The sequence below is a fragment of the Dipteris shenzhenensis genome, chromosome 3 (assembly GCF_047967505.1).
Source record: "Dipteris shenzhenensis isolate YYH24624 ecotype China chromosome 3, Dip_SZ_1.0, whole genome shotgun sequence".
NCBI classification, from domain to species: Eukaryota; Viridiplantae; Streptophyta; class Polypodiopsida; order Gleicheniales; family Dipteridaceae; genus Dipteris; species Dipteris shenzhenensis.
The window spans coordinates 47,637,349-47,659,114 of NC_141598.1; the positions used below are offsets into that span (position 1 = coordinate 47,637,349).

Genomic DNA, 21,766 nt, shown 5'->3' on the forward strand with positions numbered 1-21,766 from the left:
TTTCCTATAACGTTCAAGGCCTTTGCAATGTCAATAAATTCCTATAACGTTCAAGGCCTTTGCAATGTCAATAAATGGAGCCTTTTTTGGCATTATGTACATACTATGCATCTAGATGTGATTTGTTTACAAGAACATAATCAACATGATATGGCTAGACATCAAGGACATTTTGCAGGATATGACATTTTCTATGCAGGCAATTTGAGTTTTTTTGGAGTGTTATTAGCGAGAAAAGAAATTAAGACAAGAGGCTAGAGGATAGGTATGGTGACGCTCGAGGGCCATAGAGGAATAGGGAACGTGAGGGGAGGAGCGTTAACATGGGTGGGGAAAAGGGATTAAGAGGGGAGGGAAAGAAGAGGGAGACTATGACACAAGGGGAGAGGGAGAGGGGAAAGAGAAGTATGTACATGGGTGGAGGAGGAATGTAGAGATGGAGACATCAAGGGAAGAGGGTCATGCTTTATTTGAAAGGAAGGAAGAGGGGAAATATCAAAGTACTAGCTAGGTGGCTTTACAAGAATGAGCGTGTCACATCAAGGAATAGCCCCCTCCTTTTATAGCCAGAGAGAGGGTCTCTCCCAATAAATGCATCCTCCCACATGCATGGTGTGTGTGGAAGAGTCTCCCATGTGGGCTAGGCGGTTACGCACTCTCAATTGTGTGCAACAACCCTTTGCCTCATTTTTCCACATACATCAACCGCCATATCCCAAGTCTAAGATACTCCCTTGGTCTCTTCCCAATTTTATAATACGTTCAAACATCTAGGAGGACAAGTGGAGGGTTGGCACAAGGAATCTTGCCACCTCATCCTTAACTTGCATTCTTGGACCTTCTATACCACCCCCACACGGGCCTATCCTATATGGAGGGAATAACCCAATATAATATCCATCTCCACCTATTTTATATTACTTCTCCCATGGACTTTGAGCCATATCTCACTAAATGCAAGCATGGGACTGCCTAGGTGGAGGGGTGGCACATGGAGGAGCCATGCCACCTTAACATTTTATAATATTACTACCATGGATTATGTACAACACACCTTATGGGTCCTCTTACATGGAAGGGTGGCACATGGTCATGCCCTACCACCTCAACCCTAGGCCCTATGCACTCCATATTTTATTATACTATTGCCACACATACAAGCACACACTCATGTTTATGCCTTTTTACTTTGGTCAAATTTATCCATAACAGTCCCCCCCCAAGGTAGGGAATGCACATCATTTCCATGCCTGGGACCGTCACACACAAAGAAGGGCTTGAGATAACGCTTGTTGATCACCTTCTTGCCATATGGCTCATGCAGCTCCTGAACTTGTACAGACCCATTGCTACGTTCCTTGATGACTTTGTATGGACCGGTCCACAGTGGCAGAAACTTCTTATCCATTTGGTGGTCCAATCTGTTATCAAAGCATAGCACAACATCCCCCTCAACAAAGTGTCTTTCCCATCCCTTGCGAATCTTAGCATCCAAGCAGGCCTTTTGTCGATTCTTTTGGATCTCTGTTTGGTGTAGTGCAGCCCGTCGGGTTTCATCTAACTTCTCAAGTTGTACCAATCTGGCCTCTACATGTTCATCTTCTATAATCCTCTGTTCTTGTGCCAATCTCAAGGCCGGAATCTATATCTCTAGTGGTAAAACTGCCTCAGTACCGTACACTAACTCAAAAGGAGTGTGACCTGTAGACATTTTATGAGTGATGTTGTAAGCCCACATGGCTTCAGTGACCTTTTGATCCCACTGGCTCCTGTTCCCTATGGCCATTTTTCCCATGGTTTTACAAAGGAGGCCATTGGTCCACTCCGTTTGACCCATGGATGCTAGATAATAGATGCTAGAAGTGCGATGATCAATACCCATGCGATCCATGAGCAATTCCACTGCTTCATTTAAGAATGGACTCCCATGGTCAGATACTATTTCCATGGGTGTCTCAAACCTTGTGCAAATATGTTCAAATATGAAATTTGAAACTGCCTTACCATTTGCAGTGGGAAGGGCGATAGCTTCAGCCCACTTAGTGACATACTTCTTTTTGCGAGCAGTCATGGGCAAGGGCCTGATAAAATCTATTTCCCACTTCTGAAACGGATGGATGGACATCACTGGGTGATGTTTCCCAGGACGCAAATCCTACCTACCAAAGAATTGGCATGGTTCACAGGTTTTGCAATACAAAGTGACATCCTTGAACAAGGTCGGCCAATAGTATCCAGCATGTAAAATCTTCTTAGCTGTATCATCACTGGTAAAGTGGCCTCCACAAAATCCATCATGATAATGCTTCAATACCTTAGGCACTTCATCTATATCAATGGCCCGTCTTAGTACCCCATCCATGCCTTGACGGTACAAGACCACATCAAAGAGAGTAGTGCGTACTATCTCTTCGAATCTTCTTTCTCTCATAGCTAGTACTTTTTAGAGGAAAGGAGAAAGCAGTCAGAAACTTGTAGATACCACCATACCATGGATCCCCAACTTCTATGGCCGCTACAAGGGTTACATCGAGGTACTTCTCTAAATCAATCAAAGCATTCTTCAAGTTGGAACAACCCCCTTGTACAATTTTGAAAGAAAAATCATATTCTTGTAGAACTGCCAACCATTTGGCCAACCGGCCCATGGGATTTGGTGATTGAAGAACCTGCTTTGCAAGACCATTGCTAGAGATTATAATGAAGGACTTCCTAGCCACATAATGCTTAAATTTCTCAATGCAGAACACCAAAGACAAGGCATGCTTGTCAACCTCAGAGTAGCGTCGTTCAATTTCGAGAAATTGTTGAGAAGCAAATCGAACAGGATACATGAACCAATCCTCCCCTTGCTAGAGAAGAATACCCGCCAGAGTGTGCTCACCAATAGAAAGTCTTTAACCAATCAGGATTGCGTAGAATGGGTTCTGAAGCCAGAGCATTCTTGATTTGTGCAAACCCAATGATCACAATCCTCATCCCAAGAGAAATCAACCCCATCTTTTAATAGCATAGTCATGGGTCATGTCAAAGCAGCATATTAATCAATGAAGCGGTGATAGTATCCTGCTAGATTGACAAATGAGTGTACCTGACATTTCGTTGTTGGTGGGGAGAGCTTGAGGATGGCTTCTACCTTCTCGGGGTTAGGCTTGACGCCCTTGGATGAGACAATATGTCCTAGTAACCTCCCTTGAGTGGCTCCAATGGTGTATTTCTCAGGGTTGAGACTGCCATTCGCATCATTGACCCTTTCAAAGGCCAACCTAACCTTCATGACGTGCTCCTTGCATGACGAGAATGTACAGAAATCATCTAAAAACACCTCCAAGAAATCCCCTCAATAAGGATCAAACACCATCTACATAAATCTTTGAAAGGTAGCAAGAGCGTTAGTGAGGCCAAATGGCATTACTTTGAATGCAAATGTCCCCAAGGGTGTGGCAAATGTGGTTTTAAGCACATCTTCTTCAGCAATTCTGATTTGCTAAAACCCAGAGTAACCATCACAGAAAGTATACATCTCATGACCACTTACCTTCTCAAGAATGAGGTCTTGAAAGGGAAGAGGATGATGGTCCCTCTTGGTGGCTGCATTGAGTTTCTTATAGTCGATGCAGACCCGCCACTTGCTGCTTTTCTTTGGGGTGACTACCACTAGTGAAACCCATTCAGTATTGTGAACCGAAACAATAAACCCAGCTTCTACAAGTTTTTGCAACTCTGAGCACAAAGCATCGGTCTGTAGGGGCCCTAATCTTTGATACTTCTGAGCCACAAGCTTCGCATCAGGCTTTAGCTCTATCTTGTGCTCTATGGTAGTCACATGGCGAGGGTGGCGGTAGCTAGTTGTGAAAAGGTTAGGGAAATCTTTGAACATATCTAGGAATTCATCTTTCTCACTTGGAGTGAGGTCTGGGGAAAGCATAGATTCAAGCTATTGAGGACTAGCTGTTACCTTTTCTACAGGTGGCGGGGTTGGAGACACCCCCATAATGTAAAATTCCTCCTCTGAGAACTCCTCCCCCCGTCTGATCCTTCCATTGATTTAGACACCGAGGATGAGAGAGTATCACTATCTTGCTCCTCTTCTTCTTATAGTTTCGTGGCACCTGGTTGCACCGGGATCTTCTCCTTAGAAGCACCAAAAGATATGTGTCCTGTCTTCCAATAGCTGACTATATCACTCTTTCTCAACCATGGTCTCTTGAGTATGGCTGGGCAACTCCTGCCTGTATCTTCGATGTCCACTACATAGAAATTGATGGTGGTGATCAACCCATTGACAGTGATGGGCAAATCCTCAATGACTCCCAGGGTGGCAAGTCGTCAACCATCTCTCGACCATCTACTACCTTGATTCGAGTGGAGGAACGCCTTGTGCATTTCAAATTTAATTTCTTCATGATTTGAGGCACCATGATATTACATGCAGCTCCCCCCTCAACACACACACTTTTGACACGACAATTATCTATGATGACATCTACTGTATGTAGGTGCCGATCAATTTCTTCAGAGATAGAAGAGACCTCTCGTACCTTTCCCTTTTTCTTGCTCCTCCTTGTTGAGAGCCCTTGCTGTAGCTCACGTCTCACCTTAGGGCTTAATGCTATTAGTTGAGGGAGCGTGATGCTCAAAGACCGATGAGCAAGGTCCTGAATGACCGAATAGTCCTCTTGCCCTGAGCCGATGGGAAAATCCGAGAGCGACCACTTACTCCTACGAGATCTTTTAGTCTTCTTTGTTGGTGGGTTTGCCATCTCAGCATTTGAGGGCTCTGAGAAGGACACCTTCTTCTTGGGACAGCCTGGTCCATGGTTTGGAGAGAGGTCTGAGGTGGTACAACTTCTTTTCCTGAGGTCAAGGATCTCTACATCATAATCCTTAGTGCCTGATTCACTTAGAAGATTCACCCTTGGAATATTGGGACATTCCTTGCGATAATGAACCTTCTGGTGGCACTTGTAGCACACAACATTGGCACGTTCTCTTGGAGGGTGATTGGGTTGATTTCTAATGCCCACCATCTCAAGCCGAAGATCATTCAGGGCCTTGGCTAGGTCATTGACTCTGGGTTTCTTAGCAAGAGGGGCCGGGGGAGTAGGAAGGAGGGGGGCTCATGGGTGAGGCTGGGGAAATCTTCCAGGTGGAGGTTGAGGATATACTCCTTGTTGAGGGTAAGCATCTAAGGGAGGACCATACATTTGAGGTGGAGAAGGTGGATACATCCCTGATGAGGGGTGGAGGTATGCCCCTGAGTTAGACCCCCCAAGTTGTTGTTGCAAGAATTGAGGGGGTTGCGGAGGGACAATCGTCTTCTTTGTGGCTTGCGGCTTTGTTGGGGTGGTACTTCCACTCGGGTCATGCGTTATTGAAGTACAAGCTTCATGTGCCAAGAAATCAGCAACTATATTTTGAGCTCGAGGGATATGCTGAATTTTTACCTCTTCAAATTGTTGGCACAGTTCCAATGCTTGTTGATGTCATGGAACCAAGCCTTCGCTCCGCACCTTTCACCTTCCACTAACTTGTTCACACACGAGTTGAGAATCTCTTTGCACCTCAAGTTGCTTGATGCGATGTTCTTGCGCCTTTTGTAGCCCAAAAATGAGTGCCGAGTACTCAGCTTGGTTGCAAGTACCTGCTAGTGTAGACTTGATATAACAATACACCTCACCCCCTGGTGAAGTGAGCTTCACACCCACACCAGCAGCCTTCATCGAAGGTTTGTATGCGCCGTCAAATTGGAGGAGCCAAGATGTCATCACACCAAGACTAAAATCTAGACATCCCAAGTTTCTCGGTAGTCCAAGATAGGTAGAAGGAGAGGGTGGGGAGAATTCAATTCTTGAGCAAGACGTTCAACACCAAATAAACTTGCAATCCTTTGTTGATAGTTTATCTTTAGACCAAAAAGAATTACAACTTGAAGCTCAAAATGAGGCACAAAAGGTTGATTAGGTACAAATGGATTCCTTGGTCCAAACATTACCACGAGCCCTAGAAAACTTTGTAGTGAGATTGAGAATAAACCATTCAAGATGAGCTTATCCACAGGAATTAATAAGCAGATGCGCCAAATCTCCCCCAAGCTTGGGGAGCATCCCACCCTTCGAAGAAGGACACCCTTTTAATTACCTCCGAAGCAGCAAGTAGCTCGATCACCGCACAGTGAGTAGAATTGAAATCAAAGTCCTCCCAGCGTATCATTAGTTCTTCACCTTGAATCATCCATGGTGTATCATCCCACCCATCGTCTCCTTGAGCAATGCATTGTACAATCACTTGTTGAAGATTGACATGAAGATCAAGAAAGAGATCTCGCCCATTGGTAGCCATAAGGCGCAGAGGACCAAGCACCAAATCCTTAAACTCGTCGAGAAGTGACATAAATATCCACCCTCCTCGTGTGGCGTGCGTCCGTGAAGTGAACTTCAAAAAGTTTAGAATCTATGATCTAGTAGGAGATATGAGTAGAGCACATGAAGTGAAGTACTTTTGCTTTTTACAGCATGTGAAAACTCCCTACGGTTAGAGAGTTACAGTTCATGGGATTTCAATATATAAGCAATATCAGTACATTTTCATCACTTCTTATCTGCTGGCCCAATGATAAGTCTCCCTTTTGTGAAGGGGGAGGTCTTGGGTTCAAATCCCACTCTTTAATAAAAAGAGAGGAGAGGAGAGGAGAAGGAGAAGAGAAAGAGAAGGAGAAGAAGAGAGGGGGGCACAGGATCTGTTGTTACAGTTTTGCAGAAACCCAAAAAAATTGTCCACGACCAGAAGATGCAGAAGCCCAAAAAACCATCGCGATCTATCTGCGATGCGTGTGGGTGTACACAGTAGACAGGTGAACGCACACGTAGGAATTCAAAGGGAGCACGGATGTTACAGTTTTGCAGATGCGGCCGGTATGAGCAGAAGATGTGCCAACCAGAATACACATAGGAACCGTGAGCAGAAGGCAGGCAGACTGGAAGCAGGGAGGTTTTGCAGCTATAGAGATAGGGAAGGCACATAGTTTGGAGGTGCAAAAGTAGAGAACTATGCACGGAAGAGGCCGCAAAGCCGCACCCAGTCGTAGGAGTAACAAATTTTACACCACTAGCCATGGAGATTTCAATCCTAGCAGCCACACCATTTCTATTAGCCAGAAAAGAAATCAAGACAAGAGGCTGGAGGATAGGTATGGTGACGCTCGAGGGCTATAGAGGAATAGGGAACGTGAGGAGAGGACTGTTAGCATGGGTGGGGAAAAGGGATTAAGAGAGGAGGGAAAGAAGAGGGAGACTATGACACAAGGGGAGAGGGAGAGGGGAAAGAGGAGTATGTACATGGGTGGAGGAGGAATGTAGAGATGGAGACATCAAGGGAAGAGGGTCATGCTTTATTTGAAAGGAAGGAAGAGGGGAAATATCAAAGTACTAGCTAGGTGGCTTTACAAGAATGAGCGTGTCACATCAAGGAATAGCCCCCTCCTTTTATAGCCAAGAGAGAGGGTCTCTCCCAATAAATGCATCCTCCCACATGCATGGTGTGTGTGGAAGAGTCTCCCATGTGGGCCAGGTGGTTATGCATTCTCAATTGTGTGCGACAAACCTTTGCCTCATTTTTCCACATACATCAACCGCCATATCCCAAGTCTAAGATACTCCCTTGGTCTCTTCCCAATTTTATAATACGTTCAAACATCTAGGAGGACAAGTGGAGGGTTGGCACAAGGAATCTTGCCACCTCATCCTTAACTTGCATTCTTGGACATTCTATACCTCCCCCACATGGGCCTATCCTATATGGAGGGAATAACCCAATATAATATCCATCTCCACCTATTTTATATTACTTCTCCCATGGACTCTGAGCCATATCTCACTAAATGCAGGCATGGGACCGCCTAGGTGGAGGGGTGGCACATGGAGGAGCCATGCCACCTTAACATTTTATAATATTACTACCATGGATTATGCACAACACACCTTATGGGTCCTCTTACATGGAAGGGTGGCACATGGTCATGCCCTGCCACCTCAACCCTGGGCCCTATGCACTCCATACTTTATTATACTATTGCCACACATACAAGCACACACTCATCTTTATGCCTTTTTACTTTGGTCAAATTTATCCATAACAGTGTGCATCCTAGTCAAGCATGACTTGCATCCTTTGATGGCTTTTAATGATCAGCATGGCATATGGATGGTGATACAATGCATGGTTGATAAAGATGTTTATGAGATTGCTTTTGTATATGCTCCCTAAAGTTTTTCTCTGCATCATAGGCCCATTTGGAGAATACTTACAACTATGTTGCAGCCATTTGTTCCTGTTCCTCCGCTATTTGTACAAGACAGATTACTGGACTGGAATCTGACTTCCTTGTCTCCTGGTACCTGTTCACTTTCAATGCATAATTTGACATCCTCGATGGTTTACAGATTTCTTCTTCCACTGCCATGGATTGATAAGCATGCCAACACTCTTTGGAATTTGGATAGGCCTTTATCTTGGTGGCAATCAAAACTCAAGAAATTTTGGAAAGCTAAATTGCCATTGAAACAGAGGCTTTTCTTTTGGAGATGTATAGTGGGAGCTTTTTCCATTGGGGTGAAATTGGAAACACATCGTATTGCTTCTTCTTCTTGCCCCCATTGCTCTCATCACCATCTCGGATATTGATCACTCATGTCTCTCATTTGCTGCGCTCCGGTTTCCCTCTATCAGATTCGAGAAACTCTTCTGGATGTTTGGATGCTTCTCATCTCAGATGTCTCCATTCCTCCTTTTCTTTCACTGGGCTCGTTTTTGGGTACTATGGACTATTTGGACACAGAGATTGCATTTTAGGATGGGACAACAATTTCCTCAGGCATATGCTTTCTTCAGAATGTCCCTCAAGCAATCTTTATATGATAGTTATGCTGCGAGGGACTTGGATGCTACTAGTCTTGAAGTGTTTTCTCACTATTTTTGAGTTTTTCCATTAGGCTCTCTTTTGGAGTCTAATGTCATGTACATTGATTTCATGTTAATTTTATAGTTACTGGTTTCACCCAAAAAAAAAAGTGTGTGTTTTCGATCAATTCTAGATAGGACAGGGATGAGTGATGATGTGGACAAAAAACTTTTCTTTTTTTTAAAGACGGGTTGTCAAATCACATTTTCTTAGAGATCATGTGCAAAGACTTGGGAGTCCCTTACATTTCTTTTCGTGCTTTTCCATCTCTGTATGTGCGCATCTAAATATACAGACCAAAAAAATCCGATGGCCATGCGTTCGATTCAAATAATTGATGTGTGTTTTGCATATAAACCATTGATTTTGCGTGATTTTGCCATGCTATTTTTAAATTACTAACTAGTTCATCTCAATAAAGGCTATAGCAAGTAGTAATGGATAGCTATCACTGTTGTTAATCGAATCATTGAGTGCATAATTCTCAAGGGTACATAATACCTCGACCAACTCCTTATTGTAGAGGAGTATAGCTCTAGCACAGGTGTCATCACCTGTCATGAAATCCCAAGGTCTTTTTGAGACCAAAAGATTCTTAATCATAAAGCTCCAAATAGAATCGTTGGTGCCATCCAACTTATCCTCTTGAGCAAGGCTTTGAACACATCAGTGTCCATTCATTCGCCCCCCCCCCCCAACTCACACACACATGACCATCTACAAGGGGGCATTCACTTGTGGCCTCTACTGACAGGCAATAGGGGCATCCCAAGGGATTTGAACGTGAGTAGCCAGCTCAGGTGGGCATACACCCAACCATATAAGCTACCACTATCCCTTCATTCTTGCATGATTGCCATAGTTTGGTAGAAGGATAGAAAAATGTCCCTATGACACTTTTATGTCATCTTAACTTAGCCACTTCCTAGGATTATTCTAAGGCATTGATAATGTGTTTTGGGGTTTTTATTATTACCCATAATAGCTTATGTATTGCAAAAACTTGAAACTATTATGGATTGGAACTCACACCTATGACTTTGAGTTTTACCTGAAGTTTTTAAGGTCAAGTTTGAGAAAACATGTGTGCCTCAAGATCTATGGAGCGCTCTAAGGTGGATGGAACCTATGTGGAAACATGATGAAGAAAGTGCTCATGACATGTAGCTCAAGTCAATTAGGTTCCAAGATAGATTAGCTTGGACTCATAAACAGAATCTTGAGTGAGTGTGCATTTCTCTCTTCAACAATACATGATAGGCCTCTTATATAGAGAGTGCCCTTTGAATAGTCAACACTTGTGGGATCCTCTGATCCACATCTCTCCTTGTGGATATCCTTGATCCACATCTCCACATCATGTAGTCCACATCCTAGGGTGGCTACTTTAATACATTCCCATACCATACCTTAGCCTCTAATTATGTGCTCATGGCACCATATCTCAACACCTCCCCTTGGTACCATGATCCATTGGCTACCACAAGGTGGTCATATGTGAGTTACAAATCCATCACCTCCCCTTAGTGCATGCATTGCTACTTAAGGTGATCAAGTGTGGTTTTTACATGTCAATACCTCCCCTGAGTGCTTTCATAGCTACTCTCAAGTGGTCAGGTTTGATTTACAAACATTTGGGTTAAAGTTGGAAAGGCTTTCACTTTTCAATACATGTTGTCAATTGTGTTCTCTTCTTTGCTTGATGTAGCTTGATGCATGATGCTTTGTTCTTTCATGTGCCTTAATGCTTTATGTGTGGATGCCATGTTCTGTGCTATGGTCATCTCATGTACTTGTGCTTTTCGCATGCGTTGTGCATTTATGCATTGCTTTTTCATTTTTTGCAAAGGTCTTACCATGAGCTTCGTTTTGCTTCAATGGCAGTGTCTAATTGCTAACAATGATTCTGACTTGATAGCCGCGTAGAGCTCGAAAAGGCGATCACTTTTCCTTTTTGGAGCATGTCCAAATCTTCATGGATTGGAAGTTATGGATTGTTAAAGTTTTGATTAAAAAAGGAGTTATTGATGATGTGGCATATGGATTCACATGCTACTTACAAACTGTGCTTGGTAGGGGCTATGTGCTTAGGTGGCACTTATGTCACGACACGATTTTGTAGTCTAGAATGTATTAGGCTAGCATGATCAAATGTAATACTTAGAAGGTAGGCTAGGTAGGTTTAAATGTATTGGATATGTTAATTGATTAATATATATGGAGCACTCACACATGTAGGTCCTAGGATAGGAATGGGTAGGAATGCATGGGTATGCATTAATAAATGGTAGGCATAAAAGAGTCATAGACTAAGGGTAGAATAATGGGGTATGCCCAAGGCATGGATCCCAAGAGGCATGAGAGGTTGTGACCTCTCGTATGCATGGAATGTGTGTATAAGCCATTATGCATTCATATGTGGTTTGTGGATGGCATGAGCATTGTAGAGTTGTCAATAGCAAAAGTACACTCACGTTGGCACTCCTTCCACCCCATTTGGAGGGCCAATACTTCTCTAATTTTGCATCATTCTCTCACACATGTGCATCCTCCAACTGGTACGTGACAAGTGGTATCAGCACCAAGATCCTCTGACTATGAGAGCCTGCCATGTGGAAGTTGCAACAGTCATTGACATTGGCGTGAAGTCATCGAAGAGAATCAAGATTCACCCATCAAGAAATCACTACGGGGTTCCTTTTCCCTCTCTTAAAGTCGCTTTCTTTTTTGTCGATAGGCAAAATTTTTTTATTTGTGGGGAACCGACCTTGTGCCACCAATTGCGGGCCTTCAGGGCCCCTGTGTGCAGTCTGTGGGCTGCATTAACTACCCCCGCCAGGTGCAGTCCTCGACATGGGAAGCCTTTATATAATGCCTTGTGTAGGCCTTGTGCGCAGGCCTTAGCCACGTGGCGTGTGGCGCGTAGCACCGCGAAGTACACCGCAGTCCACAACTCGTGCCTGGGAGCCACTGCCAACCCTTGCACTCGCCACGTGCTACCCTTACCAGTTACCTCTGCCACCTCCTTGGACCCTCTGCTACAGCTGTCCCACCACTAGCAATCTTGTTTCCCCGTTAGCCATCGCCACGTGTTGGCTCTTTAACCTGTACCCTGCGCCTCACTAGCGCCTTAGTCGTCTCTACCCCCCCTTGCTGCAATTCACGTTAAATGTCCCCCCCCTTCATCATTACTTACCGTTTCGAACTTCCCCCCCCCCCTCATCATTACCTACTCCCTCATTACATTGTTTAATTGCCCTCCCCCTTTGCATTTCGAAATCCCTCCCCTCATATTTCAAACCCCCCCTCCCTTCTCCTTAGTTAGTTCCCTTTCCCTCAGTCCCTCTAGTTCCTCATTTTCCCCCTTGCCACCATTCAAATTTTCCCCCCGCCTTAATCAGAATTTCAAAAAAAAACCCTCTCTCCTCTAACTTCGAAGGACCCCTTTGTCTTTTTTTTCTTTTTCCCCCTCCTTACCTTACAATTTTATTTATTAAAAGATTAAAAAAAAGATAAAGATAAAATATAAAAACAAAATGGAGAAAATAAGAAGAAAAAAAAAAGAATAAAAAGAAGTTTTTAAAAAATAAAGCTTAAAAGAAAAATTAAAAATTAAAAGAATATAAAGAGTAGAAGCTAAGCTATAGAGGAATTGATTTAAGAATAGAGATTAGATACTATTTAAAGAAAAGGTTAGAAAAAAAAAAGAAGGGGTCAAAAAATAAAATAAAAGACAACATTAAAAAAAAAAGAGGAGATTATTGAAAATAAAGGGATTGTGAAAAAAAAAAAGGAAGAGAAGATAATAGAGAGAAGGGCATGGTAGTTAAAAATTTGGAAATCGATGCATTTTGAGTGAACCATGGTCACTTCACAATTAGCAAGGAGGGGACTGCTACAAAAGACTATTAAAAAGTGGAGGAAACTCGAATGAAGGCTACAAAAGTGACTCATCATCTAGAAAAGAATGGAATACACAATTGCATGGTGATGACAAGGGTCAAAAGATTGATCTACCTAAACTCAAGATGAGCATTTAGGACAAAGAATGAATTAATATTGCATTTGCATGTAGGATAATGAAGTAATAAATGCATTTGCATGTAGGATCATACGTAAAAATAGGAAAAACTCAAGAATGGAGCATGTGCACAACTATTACTTTGGAAATGTACACAATGGTATCATATAGAGACACTCGATAAGGATTCTTTGGAAGGCATCCATGGTGCCAAGAGTCTTGAAGTTAGAAACTTAGAGATAGTTAAGTTATTCTCTTAGGTTGGGTTGATGAGCCAAGGTAGTACTGCTCTTCCCAAGCAAGAGGGTGCTATACATGGCCATAGGTGGTGGATATGTAAGCGCTTAGTAAGGTATGGTGACCTTAGGTTTGGTGACCTTAGAGAGATCTCAAGTAATCAGTAAGTCATGGACGCATGACTATGGGTGGATCCACAATTAAACCTGGTGGTCTAGAATGAGTACTCAAGTAAGATCTGGTGATCTTGATCTTGTAAGTTAGGCCTATTTTGTAAGTTTTGGGTCTGATCAACTTAAAACTAATGGTTCCAAACTGGTCACTTGGAACTTGGACCAATGCATGCATATGAGAGAGATAGATTAGGAAATGGTATCCTATTGGAAAGGAAAGGTAGAACAAAAATGGATTCCTACCAACCCTAATGGATAAAGTTGAATTAGTCTTTGTAGGAATGTCCAAAGCAAAGGAGTATATGGACAACACAACGTGAAAGATAAGTACTATGTCTTTCTTATTGATTTATTTGAAAATTGGCTTTAAAGGAACATACTAATGTTGGATTTGTTTGGCAAGAGTACCAAATATAAAGATGAAAGATTGAAGTTGTTGTATGGAAGTTTATACAGGAACCTAATGAGTGCTAAAGACCATGAAGACAAAGGAGAATACCTAATAGATGAGGACATCTATGTCCCAAGCAAGAGGGCATGTAACAACACGATTTTGTAGTCTAGAATGTCTTAGGCTAGCATGATCAAATGTAATAATTAGAAGGTAGGCTAGGTAGGTTTAAATGGCCAAATGCCATATGGATAATGTATTGAATATGTTGACTGATTAATATAAATGGAGCACTCACACATGTAGGTCCTAAGGATAGGAATGGGTAGGAATGCATGGGTATGCATTAATAAATGGTAGGTATAAAGGAGTCATAGGCTAAGGGTAGAATAATGGGGTATGCCTAAGGGGATGGATCCCAAGAGGCATGAGAGGTTGTGACCTCTCGTATGCATGGAATGTGTGTATGAGCCATTATGCATTCATATGTGGTTTGGGGATGGCATGAGCATTGTAGTGTTGTCAATAGCAAAAGTACACTCACGTGGGCACTCCTTCCACCCCATTTGGAGGGTCAATACTTCTCTAATTCTGCATCATTCTCTCACACATGTGTATCCTCCAACCAGTACGTGACAACTTATCTAATCCTACCCCTAACCATGGTTATTGTGAGTTACTTGACCATTGACCAAGGTAAAATTAAACTAACCTTAGTAAGCCTAGAGACTAAACCAAGGGTACTTCAACTGCGTCCAAACATCTTCTTTCAACAAATCTTTTAATGTTCTACTCTTTCCTGATCATCTAGCATTGGCCTCTGGCTTCGTTGATTCTGTGTCCTCGGTAACAGTCGATTCATCTGGGATCATTTCTACGCAGATCACCCTACTCAACGGGGAGACTTTGTAGAATACATTGCTACTTTGCTCTGGTGAAAGAGAATGATTAAGAATTGCAATGGGCTTATGTGGAGTGAAGAAATTGATGGAAGGAGCCCGTTTTGGTGCTAGTGCTGTCGGTTCTGAGATTTGTAGACAGAGAGGCCGCTCCAAAGTAGGCTGTCGATGAAGGTGGCCCGTTGGCCCGTTCTAGAGGCCCGTGGAGGAAATATGTGCTCACAAGGAGATCTGTGAAGGAAAGGCTGAGAGTCTCGTCTATGCTTAGATGCACCTAGGGAGATGTGTGGAGGTCCCTTGCCACCCAGAGTTCGTTTTGCTAGAGCGGGCTGGCTGTTGGAGCCTTAGTCATTGAAGTTGGTTGGTCTGAGTTGAAGGAGAGGCTAAGGAGCAGCTCGTTAGAGCCATCCTCTAGTTGTCGAGTGATGAGGCTCGTCTATGGAGCCTTCGTAGATGCTGCTTGCTTGTTGGTTTGCATGGACAGCCACTTAAGCTTTGTGGAGGTTGGACTTAGTGGTGGCTGAGGGAGGAATGGCGACAAGGAGGCTAAAATTGCCAGCCAAGGAGAGTTGCCTTGCAGCATTCCTCACACAGGAAATCCATGCGTTTGTTGAGGATGCTGGTTGAAGCTTCTTCTCAAAGAACCTTGAAGATCTTTCTCTCTTTTTCAAGAACTGAGCTTGCCTTGCTCACACCTCTCTCACGAATTTCTCATAAGAAGAATTGAAATGAGCGGAAACAGATGGATGGAAACTTGTCTCACAGAGAACACTCAAGAAAAACTGCTCAATCTAAAACTAAAACTAGCTTTGGAGAAAACATGAGCTCCTAAGGCATACATATAACTAATCTAGGAGTCTAGACCTATGCTCTGATACCAACAAAAAGTTATTATGTGTATAACACTTATGGATGCTTCAAAACTATAAACGCGAGATTACTATGAAACCTATTTTGCATACTGCCTGGGTAAAAGGGTCCCAAAAAACATAAAGAGCGAGTAGGTTTGGGCTGACAAATATGACCTCGGGTTCGTGGATGTAAAGCATTAATGCCAATGGGTACCTTTTTGAGATATAGGCACCATGCCCCCTTCCATTTCTCGATCACGTGCATGACAACTAAGTCGATGATGCTAAGATGATAAAACTTATACTTTAGGAACTTGCGTGATACCTCTAACTCAGTCTGCTTAGTAATGGGGTTTTGGTTGACATTAAGAATATTTTCCCACATTGGTGTGGCCTCAGTGATGGTGATGCCCAAGAGCTTTCTCAACATGGCAAAGGAGATGGGTGAAATAAGCAAGCAGGTTTTGAGTGGTTGGGCTTGGGAAAAGCCAAGATCTATTCCGTAGCTCGGCCTTGTAGTTGTCCCACTACCCCTTGGCCTTGGCCTTGACTACCAAATCAAATTCATGGTTCACCCAATCATACAAACTAACATTGACTGGAAGGTGATCCCTCGGTGTTCCAATGGGATGACTCAAATGCGGGGCGAATACATATGGCCAAAACATGGTCCTCCCTGACTCTTGTATGACTTCCATGCTGTGGAAGGCAGCAATATGTACACTCTCTCTCATAGGGATCACATGGAGAATGTCTATGAGGAGATGAAGAGCAATTGGTATAATGTCGAAGAGGACAGGGAGGGGCTCAACATTGAGAACCACTGTTGTCCCTGTTTCTCCCAAGTGCAAGTTCCGAGGGTGTTGGTCACCTACAGTCGTGTTGTTGCTCGTTGTAGCATAGGTCCTCGGGTCGTATTCCGATGAGAGGTGTAGGCTAATGTGTTGAAAGCAAATCTCATGCATGGGTGAGAAAGAGGGCTTGATCATAACGATTGATGGAGACTCTCGCCTCCACGGGAGTTCAAGGGTTTAGAAGGGGATTTCAGGGTTCAAAGAGGGGACATGGTTGAGAGAGCTATCTAGGAGTTCCAAGGTTCAGAGGGGGTTGCAAGGTTTAGGAGGAGTCCAATGTTGAGGAGTGGAGAGCTAGTCTCCTTTGCGGATTCGAGGGGTAAGGGTTGAGGAGGAGGGACAAGGAAGGAAGAGGAAGAGGGAGGAGTGTCAAGGAGGAGGGAGGAGGAGGAGGGAGGAGGAGGGAGAAGGAGGAGGAGGGTGGAGGAAGAGGGAGGAGGGAGGAGGAGGAGGAGGGTGGAGGAAGAGGGAGAAGGAGGAGGGTGGAGGAAGAGGGACGAGGGAGGAGGAGGAGGGTGGAGGAAGAGAAAGAAGGAGGAGGAAGAGGGAGGAGGGAGGAGGAGATGGAGAAGGAGGAGGAGGAGGAGGAGGAGGATGAGGAGGGAGGAGGAGGAGGAGGGAGGAGGAGGAGGGTAGGGAGTGCAAAGGTAAGGGCGTGCTAGAACACGATAGTATAAGAGAGCATAGACTCAATGGAGATCAATCACATGAACACAATAGTGATCTTGAACACTGAATCCCAAAGAGTGGGAGCTTCATTTCATTGAGAGATTTTTATACATGTTGGTCTCTACACAATCCCTAGGTATCTCCGCGGTGGGACCTCTTTTGTAGGAGACCTTTTGGACAAGTCCCTCCACATTTAGGGGAGACCTTTTGGGTCTCTGCACAGTGGGGGGACACGCTTTGAGTCTCTACACAAAGTGGGGGGACCTTCGGGTCCCTACACAAAGTGGGGGGACCTCAAAAAGTGTAGGCTTTTAGTCTCTCTCTCTAGATTTAGTATTTCTCTCTCTAGATCTTGATTTTGCAAGTATGGAACTTTTCTAGAGAGGATTTTGGCTATCCTCATCCTTTAAGATTCATCATACCATCTTTCAAGCTCAAGATATTACAAGCAGAGCTTTGCCACTACTCTACACACACAATGCTCTCATCGTTGTCCTCCTAGACTGCACTTCTGGCCCTTTTTGCCACCGGGTTAACAACTCCCGTACACTGATTTGATTACCCGTCGAGTTATGGTTGAGTTTGCAGACGATGTTGTGTTGCACCTGTTTTCACCCAATGAGTATAGTAAAGATGGCATCGGTGATATATGGAGTGAGCTTGTTGTCGATCTTTTCCCTGTAATCCACGAACACTGTAGATTGCTTGCTCAGTTTTTAAGAAGCCACTATCAACCATTTCTTGGAACAAACACACATAACGCCCTGATATGGCTCTTTGAAAGAGGTGACTTGTTGTTTGAGCATCTATCTGTTGATTTGGATTGAAGCTGAGGTTGGTGGGCAAATGGTCATAAGCCTTGCATAATTGATGTATGTTTGTCCAAGGCTCTGATGAGTGTTTCCTAGCTTGTCCATTTGATCTTGGAGTTTCTACTGATTAACGGCCAATTGCGAAGTGCATCTACACTATCTGGATCATGATGATTGGCATCCCACTGGTAGTGACAGGGTACTGCATCAAATGTGGGATGTGTGAAGGAATATGGAGCTTGTAAGTACTCAAGGAGGTACTTTTCGTTGAATAGATTTGGTTTATGCCAAGCAGGCTGTGGCTCCAATTTGTTGTTGACGTCTAGAGAGTGATTTGCGCTTGGCGGATACTCATTGAAATTTCAGAGAGTTCCCATCCTCCTCTTGACTGCATGTCTAGGTATTGCCTCCAAAAATCACCAATGGGATTACCAGGCATGGGAATCCTATCTTTATCTTGCTACAACTCTCGTGTGGGTGTGCGATTTGGATTATCCAATTCTTTAAGCTCATTGATGGAATCACTAATGGTGTCTTCCATTGAAAACTCAAGGGAGATATGAGGAATATGTGGTCTTGGGGGAGAGGAAGAGGTTATAGGGGAAAAGCTTGAGGTGGTAGCAAGTCATGAATTTGAGAAGGTAGAAGTAGGGATGTTGGTGGAAAGTGGAGGGAGAGCAAGGAAAATGGATTTAGCAACTTGATAGTCCTCAAGGGATGGATTGTCGTGTTGGAAAAAAGTTAGGTGTAACTGGACGATAGGAGTTGGATTCTTGGATTAGGCGGTAGTTTTGGGAGGCATTGTCATTATGCGCATCTTCCTCTTGGCTCATATTGTGATCTTCATCTTCTTTGCTAGATTCATCGGGATCAATTGGATCCGGCATTGGTAGTGGCATCTCCATATCCACATCTCTATCTTCAAAAATTTGCTTACTTCATGGTGCAACTTGGATCACGTACCACCATCTTGGATCAGAATGATCCGGATGAAAAACCACCTATATTGAAGATGGGTGCTAGATGTCATCAATTATATATATGAAATTATGCTTAAGTACATGTATCAATGGATCTTTAAAAACGAAAGCTTCGATTTATTAAATCATTAGTATGCACCTGCTCACTGTGCTCGGGAAGAACAAAAGTATCACTTTCATCGGTCCAATGTTTGGTGGAGTCTATTGCAAAGAGACCGCTACTATCTTTTCTCACTGTCACATGGGGACCATTGTAAATAGTTTTAAACCATTTTACATCAAGAATGAAAATACTAAATCGTCTGAAATCAACTTCATAGATTTCGCGTATGGTTCCACAATAATCCAACTGTGAGGAGAGAAGATTGGTATCCGAAGAACTTGCTCGGCTATCTTGTGTCAAGTTAGCCATGACTCCACAATCATACGTGACTCTCTTTGAATCGATGCGTTCCACGCAAAAATGTCGTCCATATGACCATAATGCACTGTACTTTTTGTACTGTAAAAGAGCATCATTAAAACAATGAAGATGCATCTATTTTATAGCATATATTGCCACAAATAATTACTTAATTACGTCAAGAGGTAAGAAATTTACATGCATCATACATCCAGATGATAACTCTTGCTCGTGCTCATTTATTGTCTCTCCATCGCATTCGGCTTTATGTAGAGCCAGTTGTAACCAATCAAGTGACATGTGAGTGGGGAGAAGAGCCAGATCCCGTGGATATGGTTGCGATCGCCTGTACATTACTCTAAATCTCGTCCTTGCATTTATTCTTTCTGCTTTGGCCACTTCATATCTCTCAATCCACTTCTGCATCTCAGGGCTATTGAGGATACAAAACTTATTGAATTTCTCCATTTGCTCTTCGCTCATCTTTCTTTCAATCCCTTTTCCTTGGGGAACCTCGCCAACGATGCGATCGTCATCCTTGTTATGCCAAGCTTGTGGCATATCGGGATCCGTGGATGCAAGAAACTCCGTGATATATACTAATGACTCTTGCACAAGCCATCCCTCTGCCATGCTTGCTTCTGGTCTTGCTCTTTGTCTTACAAATCCCTTCAAAGTTTTCATAAACTGCCCAAGAAAAAACATTCATCGACTATGAACGGTACCTATAATAGCCACCTCATCAACTATGTGCACAAGCAAGTGGACTTGAGTTGTCATAATGCTCGAGGGAAAGTGCTTCTCAAGCAAGCATATGGCTTTAATGGATTCCACCCTAGCCTTCTTGATGCTTGATATGGAGATCTCTTTTTGAGATATCCACCTATTTCACATGTCCATGTAAGATAAATTCATAATCAATCTATAGATTATTCAAGTTAAATTGAAGAAAATGCAATCAATGCGATTTGATAGTAAGCATACCTCACAATACCACTGATCTTGAATATAGCATTTCTAACATCTTCTTGTAAGCACCCTTTTATTGTATTTGGGAGGATGAACTATCAAAGCAACAAAGAAGTCATGTCAATAATATAACATAATCATAATTACGCTGACGCATCACGATTATCGGTACACTAATTCTACAGCTTAGAATACTAGTAAGACCTTGTGCCAATCATGGGACTTAAGCCCACTAAGCTTATTGTCCTTTGAAAATGCTCCTTTCAAGCAATGCATGTACCCTGTCGGTGTTTGAAAAGAGGCAATGTCCGCCTTGATCATTGCCTCCTCCCTCGTAGAGAGGATCCACGTTGCTTTCGGGAGGATAACTTTTCCCGAAGCATGCACTTGGGGCCATAAACGAGACATCCTATTCATAGCACGCAAGTCTTCTCGCACTCCTCTCAAGTCTTTGGAACCAACCAAGTGTGCCCAAATAGTAGCCCCCACATTCTTGAAGATATGCATGGGATCCAAGAGATGATTGATTTGTAACTGACCCTAATAAGGAAGCTCGTGAAAGATCGATAGCCTCTTCATACCAGGAGGAGGTTCCTCTCCATTCACCCTCCAAGCTTGAATCCAGTCATTTGCCTTCAAATATGATGGTGGTGGATCAAGCTGACCGCCACGAGCGAGATAGTCTAGCGGAAGGTATCGAGCATGACCTTCATAAACATTTTTCCTCGTATGTTTGGAGTATCGTGCAAGTGATTTCAAACCCGGTCCACAAACAGGACAAGCATGGTACCCACTTGTAACAACAAGTCTTGCATGCGTGCATGAATGTGTTAGTATAAGACATGCATGCGAAAGAGAGTCATAAAGGCATAATCCTATATTATACCTGTAGAGAAACAACCACATACCTATGCACTCTCCATATCTTGGGTAGTCATGCATGGTCCACATCAAGATACCCCTGACCAAAATATCATTGGTATGTCTAGGAGCTCTGGAAATATCAAAGACCCGCACTCCTCTCCATAATATCTGTAACTCCTCTATCAAAGGTGCCATGTAGACGTTCATATTTTTTGCCTTGTACTTCCCTGGCACAAGTAGTGCAAGCATGAGGTGTCCCTTTTTTATTGTTAGCCATTGTGGGATATTGTAATTCACCATGACTATGGGCCATGTCGACCAAGATGTCAAGCGTAATCCGAAAGGATTCACGCCATCCCCATACATCTACAAATGGCACATGATAATATGACGTTGATGTCGTACTTCTCGCTTGCAATGAGTGCAATGATAATATAACCTCTCTGTAAGCCACTTTGTGCTCTCGGGCATTGGCACATCATCGGACTCGTCCCTTCCATCTGCACTTATAAAATCACAACATAAGTTGCAAGGAAATATATTAACAGTTATAAAATAGCATCTATGAACTTCTTTTTTAACTTTAAACATAAAGTGTCCTGAAGCGTCGCTATATAGTGACGTTTTGACTTGTTCCATTGCTATATAGCGATGATTTACTCTGTTCCATCGCTACATAGTGAT

The 21,766-nt window shown here is 43.3% G+C and overlaps 1 protein-coding gene across 1 annotated transcript in view; it reads right to left on the bottom strand.

The window, feature by feature from the left end:
- LOC147903908 (protein neprosin-like) overlaps window positions 1–21,766 on the bottom strand; it is a 65,308-nt gene that overhangs the window by 4,089 nt on the left and 39,453 nt on the right. The gene's annotated exons all lie outside the window — the stretch shown is intronic.